The 12,102-nt window shown below is 47.0% G+C and overlaps 1 protein-coding gene across 5 annotated transcripts in view; it reads right to left on the reverse strand.

The window, feature by feature from the left end:
- Positions 1-12,102, reverse strand: part of CASZ1 (castor zinc finger 1) — a 423,312-nt gene that overhangs the window by 186,560 nt on the left and 224,650 nt on the right. For 2 of the 5 annotated variants that reach the window (XM_069948110.1, XM_069948104.1), the window contains exon 1: positions 5,662-5,951. The exons of 1 other annotated variant lie outside the window; for it this stretch is intronic. The gene's annotated coding sequence lies outside the window, so the exon portion shown is untranslated. Of the gene's footprint in view, positions 1-5,661; positions 5,952-7,078; positions 7,188-12,102 lie in introns of those variants that run through there. 2 more of the 5 variants (XM_069948107.1, XM_069948109.1) reach the window with 2 other exon arrangements.

A 12,102-nucleotide genomic window follows, 5' to 3' on the forward strand; every position in this document is an offset into this window, starting at 1 on the left:
AAGAAGAAGGAGTCTAAAAAGACCACTGCTAGTGCTAACAATACCATCCTGGTGTAGATAAACTCTGTTTATAGACACGATAAATACTGGCCCACTGGGCCTTCTCTTTTTATTTTCTGACAGAAATCGAAGCTGAAAGAGCTGCAACGCAGGTGTAAAGAAAAATGAAGATTATTAGTTAAAAGGGTAAAGTGATAGAAAGGACATTTGGGGGAAACCAGGATTCGGAGCTGTAAGATGAGAGAACAGAGACGTGAGCAGGAATTACACCGTACAGGAATTTGTTTGGGGACCAGGACTTGAACCAGGAATTACTGACAGAACACAGGGGGGGCCCCGAGATATAAAGAATGACAGGTTTGGGGCAGAAATATAGAAGAAAGGCACCCCCCCCCCCCCCCTTCCCACATCAGCCAGTATGAGGCGAGTACAGCAGAGCATCACTCAGGTCTACAGTCTCCTTCCCGTGACCAGCGAGGATAAAGGCTTTCGACAAGAGACTAGCGTAACCATCTCATTTTTCTAATGAAACTGTTAAGTGCTTTCTCCTTCCTCAAAGAAATCTTCCACCCCTTTGATCGACATTCATCTATTCCTAGGGAAAAGAGAAGCAACTTTGGCTCGAGCCTCTTTCGTGGTCCTTCCTGACAGCTTTTTTAGGGCCACTGTTATTTCCTTCTCCTCTGCCTTCTTTCCTATTTGTCCTTAAGACTCCTCTCACCTTGAGGAGTGTTAGGATTACCCGGCATTTATACTCAATGCTCCTCTTTATTCCTTAAGACTTATTAAGAATGATAATGAGCTCCAAAGGACCGTCACGTCGCGCTCCTTCCCTCTCTCTCTGTCGCTCTCTTCTCTACGTGCCTATTCTGTCAAAGGCACACAGGACAAATCAGACCAAAAAAAAAAAAAAAAGGAAAAAAAAATCTGACAATATGGATCAAGGACACTTGAGGATTTATATTCTATAATTCCACCCTTTCTTTTGTTTTTATTATTCCTCTTCAAATTTCTCATCCCCCTCCCGGACTTTGACCGGGGACGCGAGGAGGCAGCCTGCCTAGAAAACCTTGTTAATGGGAAGCCCTTAAACGGCTGATTAATTTTAGCAAAATTTACGATGTTCTCTCTCTCTCTTATTCTTGCTTTCATTTAAGCTGCAGTATTCTGTCGGAGGGTTAACCTGGCTGCCAGGCTGCCTTACCTAGCACATGGCAGCTCTGCCTCTATAAGAGCGGGAATGCAGAGGTAAAATATTGGGGGTATAAAGAACAGTCATTTGACGCAAGTAAACTTTATCTTTTATGCATCTCACCGCTGTTTAAGACAAAGACTCGAAATTCAGATGAAAGACGATAAAGGCCTGAACTATTCTGACTCGTTCCTAAATACCAGGACCTAAAAATATAATAAATCATCAAATTATAACAGGACGCAGCTTAAAATATATAGACGGGTGAGTTTCACGTAATGGGTATTAACACGCGTGTAACTCGACTGCTTTTATTGAACAGGACGGATGAGTGTCAATGTAAAGTGGCCAGGTTCCGTCGACGCAGATAAAAAAAAAAAAAAGAAAAGATGATGGCAAAGCTGCTCACATTGCCGGACTCGTATACCGAGCTCTTCTGAGGAAGATATCAAGCAGTAAAAGGCTCAATCACCAGCAATGCTGTGTTCTGCACTTGACCATTTCAGCCAGACAGGAGCAACACCACTTGTGGTCTCCGATAAATTACATATGGGGGAACGCGCAATCATATTGAATGTGTGTGAGTGGGGGAGTACAGATTAGTGACAGATGGGACAGCAAGGAACAAGTACATTGTCAGATAGCGATCCGGCCCATAGTTTGTACAGTTCATATATTGACCACAAAATTCCTCAGATGAGGTGCCGGGGAGAACCGCTTTGGCCGGAGGATCTCTGTAAAGAAGAGCTTGGCTTCTAAATAAAGGGAACACAAACACAAATTGCTAATCCCACTAAACCGTCCATATGGATAGCTGGGTTAGCTAGATAAAAGATTAAGGGTTTTAATAAAGAAGCGGCTGCTAGCACAGTCATTTCACATACGGAGCACTGGAAGTCACCGAGACAAACCCTTCAAAAAGTTTTCGGCCCTAATCCCCCAACGTCCTCTGGAAATAACCCCACGTTCCTATAGGAGGGGCTGCTGTACCGTTACAACAGACGCTTACACCTACCGCTGACTGTACTCTAGCCCCCTGTCTTGTAAACATTTCAATTAAAAGCTGCTAAAATGAACACGGCTGCAAAAAAGAGAGAGAAAAAAAAAAAAAAAAGAGATGAAGAAGAAGCCTCGATGTTCTAAGTTCCATGGGGAGGATTTCACTGTAAATTCCTTCAGGATGCTGCCGCCTCAATTCTGTTCTACAACTGAACACTTCTGCTTACAGGGATTTCCTGCACCACAAACCAAATTGCTAACAGTGTAAGGATGACAACCTCGTCTGTCTGAAAGATGACACTACAGCTTTAAAAAAAATAAAAATAAATAAATAATAAAATAAGCCGTCGACTTTGCCTCTAAAGTATTGTCTTGTTCTAACTAATTTTCTTGTGTCACCGCGTTATAAAAAAGAAAAAAAAAGAAAAAACAGGAGGGGGGAGATATGACTTTCCCTGAATGATCTGTTTAACCTAAGCCAGAGAGGAGGAAAAAAAAAAAAAAAAAAAGAAGTCATTAATTACTTATGTGAGCTATTCCTTCACAAAGACAATAAACCTGCCTGGTCGCCATGGATATGACATATTTGCTCTGAAAACAACACAATAATTAGCAAAGGGGAGAGATCCGAGGAGAATATGCAAACTCCTGAGTTTAAAGCTGTACAGCCTTTTTGTTTTTTATTTAAGTTGTCACAGTCGTTTCTGCGTCGGAACCAAATTACGCAAACAAACACAAACAAAATGCATCATTAAAAGGAGAAAGACGCACAAATAACACACACCGCCACATGGTAACAAAGTGCTGGTAAAGATACGAAGAAGAAGAAGAGAAAGCAATGGACCTTGCGGAGGGATCCCGGCCGGTAGGGGATATGGTTGTGTTCCTAGTTCTGGATATTGAGGCCACAGCTAATTGTAGGTTTACACATCGACTGTGATTTATGTTTTATTGGAGACAAAAAATAATAAAATGATCTGCAGTGGCCCAGACGTACAACAGCGTTGCCTAATGAAGTTTAGAACAATGCACAGAACCCTTTATTGTAGTAAACTTTAGATTTCGGTTGGTTTAAGGGACGAAGGTAAAGAAGCATGTAGGCATGTACACACATAGAAACATACAGCGACAACGATGTATACATACTACTACACAAATACATGGACGCACAGGTGCAACATAGACACAAATGTACACCTACACATACACTCCACAATACACAGACATACAGACACTCACCAAGAACAACACAGACACCTAACACACAGACACACAAAAACATTATCTCACACACATTAAGAAATAAGGTACAGGTACACAGGTACACGCACACCATAGACACATAGGAGATAGACAAACAGGTACACACACACACACATAGCAGATAGACACACAGGTACACAAACACAACACAGACACACAGCAGATAGACACACAGGTACACACACAACATAGACACACATATGCACATAACCTCACACACACCCTAAACCACACAACATAGTCACATACACACTGAAACACATGGTAGATAGACACACAGTTACACTCACATACACACAAAGTAGCACACAACATACACACATAGTGAAATACACATATATACAACACATAGATATTTATGAACTCTGAAACACACCAGAGGCACTGTCCACCACACCATATAGACACAAACACACAGACAACTTAACACAACTAAACTAAAACATGTACAACAAGTACAAACAGATAGATATGCAAACATAAAATAGTATACACAGATACACACAGTCTGTCATACACTAGAAAGGTACACAACAAACATACACCAGTACACATGGACCATAAAAGCTCTCAGACCCTGTGAAGGTTGCGGCACCTCCTGCCCCCCCACTCACACCCATTTAGCTGCTGTTTACAGGAGTCGGATGGAGTCCATAATTGTGTTCCTTGTTTCACTATAAACTTAGATTATAGCACAATAACCCCCCCCCCCCCCCCGGATGTGAACGTTCCCAGCACGGACCGGGGGGCTTTGAAGCTGTTTATACATCACAAGGATTTAGTATAAAACAACATTATAGTCGAGCAGTTTTGTTTTTATTGCTAAAAAAAATTCCTCATTTAGGTCAAAACGAGCGGATCGTGGAAACCTCATTCATAAAAAAGAAAAATGATTGTTTTTAAAGTTCACTTCTCTTAAAACAATAGTTCTTCCCCAAAGTCTTTGATCTTGAAAGGTTTTTGAGATTTTCAGCTGGGGGAGAGAAAAATGATCTATTTTAAATAATGATGCAACTTGAGGATCAAAGCGCGGACTGTGTGAGTGTGTGTGTGTGTGTGTGTGTGTTAGCCATAATAAGCCCGGCTTGGCACAGCACCGCAACGTGCAACCTCCCCGCCATAAAACTAAACATATTGTCCACTTAAAAAACCTCAGAAAACTTCCCAGCTACTGTCTGCAAACACCAAACCGTCCCTTTAAAATGCCCCGCTGCTCCAGAGTGTGATTTCTGAGAGAGATCCGTTGACATCTCTATGGAAACCAGCAACAGATTATCATCAACAGAATAAATAACTAGTCTAATAAATTAAACAGGAGAAGCACAAGATCGCAGAAACTTGATTACTCCGGGTTCAACAATATTCCCCAGAAAGTGGCGTCTCCGGATGACATTGGGAAGGCGAACGCGGGGGCAGCCGCACATACTGGCAGCAAATAATAATAGTGACTGCAAAGTCCTCAAATCCTTACACTTATAGAGAGTCATTATAATGAGATAGATAGATAGATAGATAGATAGATAGATAGATAGGAGATAGATAGATAGATAGATAGATAGATAGATAGATAGATAGATAGATAGATAGATAGGGATAGGAGATAGATAGATAGATAGGAGATAGATAGATAGGAGATAGATAGATAGATAGATAGATAGATAGATAGATAGATAGATAGATAGATAGATAGATAGGGATAGGAGATAGATAGATAGATAGATAGATAGATAGATAGATAGATAGATAGATAGATAGATAGGAGATAGATAGATAGATAGATAGATAGATAGATAGATAGGAGATAGATAGATAGATAGATAGATAGATAGATAGATAGATAGATAGGAGATAGATAGATAGATAGGAGATAGATAGATAGATTACAGAGTGGACACACTTAACATTAAGGGGAAAAAACTTTATAAACTATCAGTAAATAAAGTTACTTTCCAAACAAATAATAACAGAAAACCAGAAAGAAGGTCCTGCCCCCCCCCCCCCCCCCCCCCCCCCCCCCCCCCCCCCCCCCCTTACATCTGATCATGAGAATCTCTGGGGGTCACAACTCACCCCGGCCAGGTCACACACCCCATACAGGGAGACAGGTACAAAAGTATAAAAACCTCACGAATTTGGGAACCTTAGTGTGTGAGAGGGGGTGCAGGGCTAAGGGGGGGCTGGGGGGTGCAGGGGGCTGGGGTACTTACTGGGGAGTCAGTTGCTGGGGTCCTATGCTCAGGGGCCCCCCAGGCAGCAGCCGGATCCTCCTCGGGGTGACTTCCCTCCTGGCATCAGTCACTGCACTTCACACAACTTGCAGCCTTTTCCCCCAGAAACATAAAAAGAAGAAAAATCTGAGGAATCCACCTGCTTCCAGAATCTCTTTTTTTAACAAGTCACCGCCCCAAAGTGTGAGTGAGTGTGAGTGCGGGGAGTGAGTGACAGCTCGGGCACCTGTTCCCTGTCCCGGGCTCAAAAATAGGAGTGTGACATTGACCAAAAATGCACGGTTACACTCACCCCCCTGCACACTCACCCTGTACACACCCCCTGAGAGACGCCCTCCTCCACTCCCTGCCCGGCTGCAGGCTGCGCCCATAGCAACCCAGAGAGTGCCCGCACCCCCGACCATCCCGGGAGCCCACACTGTGCCCGCACCCCCGGCCATCCCGGGAGCCCACACTGTGCCCGCACCCCCGGCCATCCCGGGAGCCAGAGAGTGCCCGCACCCCCGGCCATCCCGGGAGCCCACACTGTGCCCGCACCCCCGGCCACCCCGGGAGCCACACTGTGCCCGCACCCCCGGCCATCCCGGGAGCCAGAGAGTGCCCGCACCCCCGGCCATCCCGGGAGCCACACTGTGCCCGCACCCCCGGCCATCCCGGGACCCAGAGAGTGCCGCACCCCCGGCCATCCCGGGACCCACACTGTGCCCGCACCCCCGGCCATTCCGGGAGCCAGAGAGTGCCCGAACCCCCGGCCATCCCGGGACCCACACTGTGCCCGCACCCCCGGCCATCCCGGGACCCAGAGAGTGCCCGCACCCCCGGCCATTCCGGGACCCCCTATCCTGTGTCCCCCGCACCCCGGACCATCCCGGGACCCCTATCCTGTGTCCCCCGCACCCCCAGCCATCCCGGGACCCCTATCCTGTGTCCCCCGCACCCCCAGCCATCCCGGGACCCCTATCCTGTGTCCCCCGCACCCCCAGCCATCCCGGGACCCCTATCCTGTGTCCCCCGCACCCCCGGCCATCCCGGGACCCCCGATCCCGAGCTGCCGATCACTTCTCTGTCACTGACAGCTGCGGCTCCCGGGTGACTGACAGCCGGCTGTCACTTTACTCACTTTCCGAAGTGCCCCCCTCCCCATTGTGCTGCACCGGGCCCCCCGGACTGCTCGTGCTGACCCCATCCCCGCCGGGCACACACCGGCCATGGCACCTGGGCAGAAGTCTTCTAGCAGCTGTCACTCTGCACATGCCTCCGGAGCTGCACTCCTCACATCCCCCCCAGCACAGCCTGCACCCCGGCAATGACAGGGTCCCCTAAGGGAGAACTTTAGTCCGTGCTCAGCGCTGCCCCTCCCGCCCCGGTAGCCCCGCAGCCCCGGGAACTCTCTTACCTGCACTTGTGCGGCTTTGGGTGACTTTCCAAGTAAAGGAAAATGTGGGTTTCGGACGTCGGCTCCGCGCATGCGCCATCTAACTTGCCTGATCCTGGGGTTTTATTATTGAATTTTCCTATTTCTAACCAGGCGGCCGGGGGCGGAGCACGAAACCCGGAGCGGAGCCAGGCACGGGGGATCGGGGACGGCCGCAAAACCCGGAGCGGCTGCCTGTGACCTCTAGTGGCGGCTGCCTGGCACACTGCGCTCCACCTGAGCTGGGGACCTGTGCTGCACCTGCCGGGGAACTACAGCTCCCAGCATGCACTCTGTGCACACAGCCTCACCACCTGCTACACTCAGGAGGACTACAGCTCCCAGCATGCACCCTGTGCACACACAGCCTCACCACCTGCTACACTCAGGAGGACTACAGCTCCCAGCATGCACCCTCTGCACACAGCCTCACCACCTGCCACACTCAGGAGAACTACAGCTCCCAGCATGCACCCTCTGCACACAGCCTCACCACCTGCCACACTCAGGAGGACTACAGCTCCCAGCATGCACCCTGGGCACACACAGCCTCACCACCTGCCACACTCAGGAGAACTACAGCTCCCAGCATGCACCCTCTGCACACAGCCTCACCACCTGCCACACTCAGGAGGACTACAGCTCCCAGCATGCACCCTGTGCACACACAGCCTCACCACCTGCTACACTCAGGAGGACTACAGCTCCCAGCATGCACCCTGGGCACACACAGCCTCACCACCTGCTACATACAGGAGGACTACAGCTCCCAGCATGCACACTGTGCACACAGCCTCACCACCTGCCACACTCAGGAGGACTACAGCTCACAGCATGCACTCTGTGCACACAGCCTCACCACCTGCCACACTCAGGAGGACTACAGCTCCCAGCATGCACCCTGTGCACACACAGCCTCACCACCTGCCACACTCAGGAGGACTACAGCTCCCAGCATGCACCCTGTGCACACACAGCCTCACCACCTGCCACACTCAGGAGGACTACAGCTCCCAGCATGCACCCTGGGCACACACAGCTTTACCACCTGCTACACTCAGGAGGACTACAGCTCCCAGCATGCACCCTGTGCACACAGCCTCACCACCTGCTACATACAGGAGGACTACAGCTCCCAGCATGCACTCTGTGCACACACAGCCTCACCACCTGCCACACTCAGGAGGACTACAGCTCCCAGCATGCACCCTGGGCACACACAGCTTTACCACCTGCTACACTCAGGAGGACTACAGCTCCCAGCATGCACCCTGTGCACACAGCCTCACCACCTGCTACATACAGGAGGACTACAGCTCCCAGCATGCACACTGTGCACACAGCCTCACCACCTGCCACACTCAGGAGGACTACAGCTCCCAGCATGCACTCTGTGCACACACAGCCTCACCACCTACAGCACTGACCCCCAACTTGTGGCTCTCCAGCTGTCATTAAACTACAGGCTGCCAGGGCATGCTGGGAGTTGTAGTTTTGCAAGAGCCACAGGTTGGTGATCAGTAACTTACACACAGCTCTAGATTAGTATAGGGATCAGCATATTACAGGTAGGGACTGGGGTGTCAAACTCTCCAGCTGTTGCCAAACTAAAACTCCCATCATGAAAGGCTGTCCAGACATGCTGGGAGTTGTAGTTTTGCAACAGCTGGAGAGCCTGAGTTTGACACCTTTCACAGTCCAAGCTGTCCGGGCATGCTGGGAGTTGTAGTTTTACAGGTTGAGGATCCCTCTCTCTTACACTACAGGAACCTGATGGCCCCCATTGAAGTCAATGGGATGGGTCAGGTATCTGCATCAGGTAATGTCCGTGCAGTCTAACTTCATTCTGTTGCGCTGAATGGATACTCTGACGGGGATTCCGAACATATAGCCCAAGCGGCTAGTGTTCCCTGGCCTCATCTGATTGGTTTTAGTGACTCTGGTACAACTGTTAATAGCAATAAAGCTGGTTAGGTTTGTGCGGCTATTGGGGGGCGTAGTTTCTACTGCATTCAAAATACACACTGTGCCATCTAAATGTATACTGCCACTCACTGTACCCTCTAAATATAATACTGCCACACACTCCACCCTCTAAATATATATTACTGCCACACACTGCACCCTCTAAATATATAATACTGCCACACACTGCACCTTCTAAATATATAATACTGCCACACACTCCGCCCTCTAAATATATAATACTGCCACACACTCCGCCCTCTAAATATATAATACTGCCACACACTGCACCCTCTAAATATATAATACTGCCACACACTGCACCCTCTAAATATATAATACTGCCACACACTGCACCCTCTAAATATAAAACTGCCACACACTCCGCCCTCTAAATATATAATACTGCCACACACTGCACCCTCTAAATATATAATACTGCCACACACTGCACCCTCTAAATATTTAATACTGCCACGCACTGTACCCTCTAAATATAAAACTGCCACATACTGTAGCCTCTAAATATAATACTGCCACACACTGCACCCTCTAAATATAATACTACCACACACTGCACCCTCTAAATATACTACCACCACACACTGCACCCTCTACATATAATCCTGCCACATTCTGCACCCTCTAAATATAATACAACCACACACTGTAGCCTCTATAATATTGCCACACACTGCACCCTCTAAATATAATACTTCTACACACTGCACCCTCAGAATATATTAATGTCACACACTGTACCCTGTGAATAATATACTACCACACACCACACCTCAGTATATAATCCTGCCACACACACTGAACTCTCTCAATATAATACTACATGCTGTAGCCTCTATAATACTGGTACACACTGCACCTTCTAAATATAATCCTGACACACACTGCACCCTCTAAATATAATACTGACACACACTGCACCCTCTAAATATAATGCTGACACACTGCACCCTCTAAATATAATACTGCCACACACTGCACCCTCTCCATATAATACTGCTACATGCTTTAACCTCTAAATATATTACTGCCACACACTACACCCTCTGAATATAATACTGCCAGACACCACACCCTCTAAATATATTACTGCTACGCGCTGTAGCCTCAGAATATAATGCTGCCACACACTGCACCCTCTAAATATACTACCACACACTGTAGCCTCTTACTATAAGACTGCCACACTCTGTACCGTCTAAATATAATACTACCACACACTGTAGCCTCTAAATATACTACCACACACTGCACCCTCTAAATATAATACTGCCACACATTGTGCCCTTTAAATACTGCTACATCTTTTAGCCTCTAAATGTAATACTGCCACACACTTCACCCTTTGAATATAATACTGCCACACAATTCAGTCTCTGAATATAATACTGCCACACACTGCACCTTCTAAATATAATACTGCCACATGTCCCCCTTAGTGAAATATAATACACTCTTCCCCTCAAAGATAATGCACTATGCCTCCTTAAAGGGAAACTAACAGGTTAGAAGAATGTAGCCTGCTGTTACACCCCTATAGGCCAGGAGACGCTGAGTATGACGGTAGTTTTCTTACTTAGCGCTGTTTCCCCCGAATCTTTCTGTTTTCTTAATATGCTAATCAGACATTAGGTGCACTATGGCGGCACTACAGCCATAGGTGCACCGATCCGCCTGCCCCTATTCATGAATATACCGTATATCCAGCGCTCTGCAGTGATGAGTAGCTGTAGTGCAGAGCGGACCTGAATGTTCACGAAGAAAAGCAGGCAGGATGGTGGATTGCTGCGGCAAGGACTGTAGCTCCGCCCCCAGCGCAATAAATTGACTAATTATCATATTAATAAAAAGTAAGATTGCACAAAAACTCGAGAGTAACTCACCTTTATTCTCAGGATCTTCTGTCCTATGGGGGAACAATTTTTCTTTTTAAATTATGTGTCCACTTATAATCTTATAATACACTTTACCCCTAACATATAATGGGGGGGGGGGGTGTATTTATCACCTATGCACCTGGTGTAATCCGTTTTTTTTTAAATGGATGTCAGTGGAAAGACGGATCAAAACGGATGCACACAAATGCATCCATTTTTCAACCATTTTTTGCAAAAAAACGGATGAAAAAAAAAAACGGATTGCAAAAACGCAGTGTGAACCTAGCATATCAAAACAATACACAAGTTAACCCTTCAACCTTCAGATTTTCAGTTAGGACAGGGGAGAGTAAGACACCAAATGGTTATAATGCAGAAAGGCAGCCATCATCCCAGAGTGTGACACCTGATACCTTTACCTTTTGACTGGTGGAATACAGGACTTTGGCTTCAGTCATGGCCAAAAGTTTTGAGAATGACACAAATATTATATTTTCACACGATTTGCTGACCTCTGGTTTTTCTGTGTGTTTGTCAGATGTTTTTATCACATACAGAAATATAATTGCAATCATATTATTAGTAACAAAAGCTTATACTGACAGTTAGAATGAGTTACTGCAGCAAGTCAATATTTGCAGTGTTGACCGTTCTTCTTCAAGACCTCTGCAATTCTCCCTGGCTGCTCTCAATCAACTTCTGGACCAAATCCTGACTGATAGCAGTCCATTCTTGCACAATCAATGCTTGCATTTTGTCAGAATTTGTTGGTTTTTGCTTGTCCACTCGTCTCTTGATGATTGACCACAAGTTCTCAATGGGATTAAGATCTGGGGAGTTTCCAGTCCATGTACCCAAAATCTCTATCTTTTGTTCCCTGAGCCATTTAGTTATCACCTTTGCTTTATGGCAAGGTGCTCCATCATGCTGGAAAAGGCATTGTTGATCGCCAAACTGCTCCTGGACGGTTGGGAGAAGTTGCTCTTGGAGGACACTCTGGTACCATTCTTTATTCATGGCTGTGTTTTTAGGCAAGATTGTGAGAGCCAATTCCATTGGCTGAGAAGCAACCCCACACCCCATGAATGGTTTTTAGGATGCCGGTTACAGTTGGCATGAGACAAGACTGGTGGTAGCGCTCAC

The sequence above is a fragment of the Dendropsophus ebraccatus genome, chromosome 12 (assembly GCF_027789765.1).
Source record: "Dendropsophus ebraccatus isolate aDenEbr1 chromosome 12, aDenEbr1.pat, whole genome shotgun sequence".
NCBI lineage: Eukaryota > Metazoa > Chordata > Amphibia > Anura > Hylidae > Dendropsophus > Dendropsophus ebraccatus.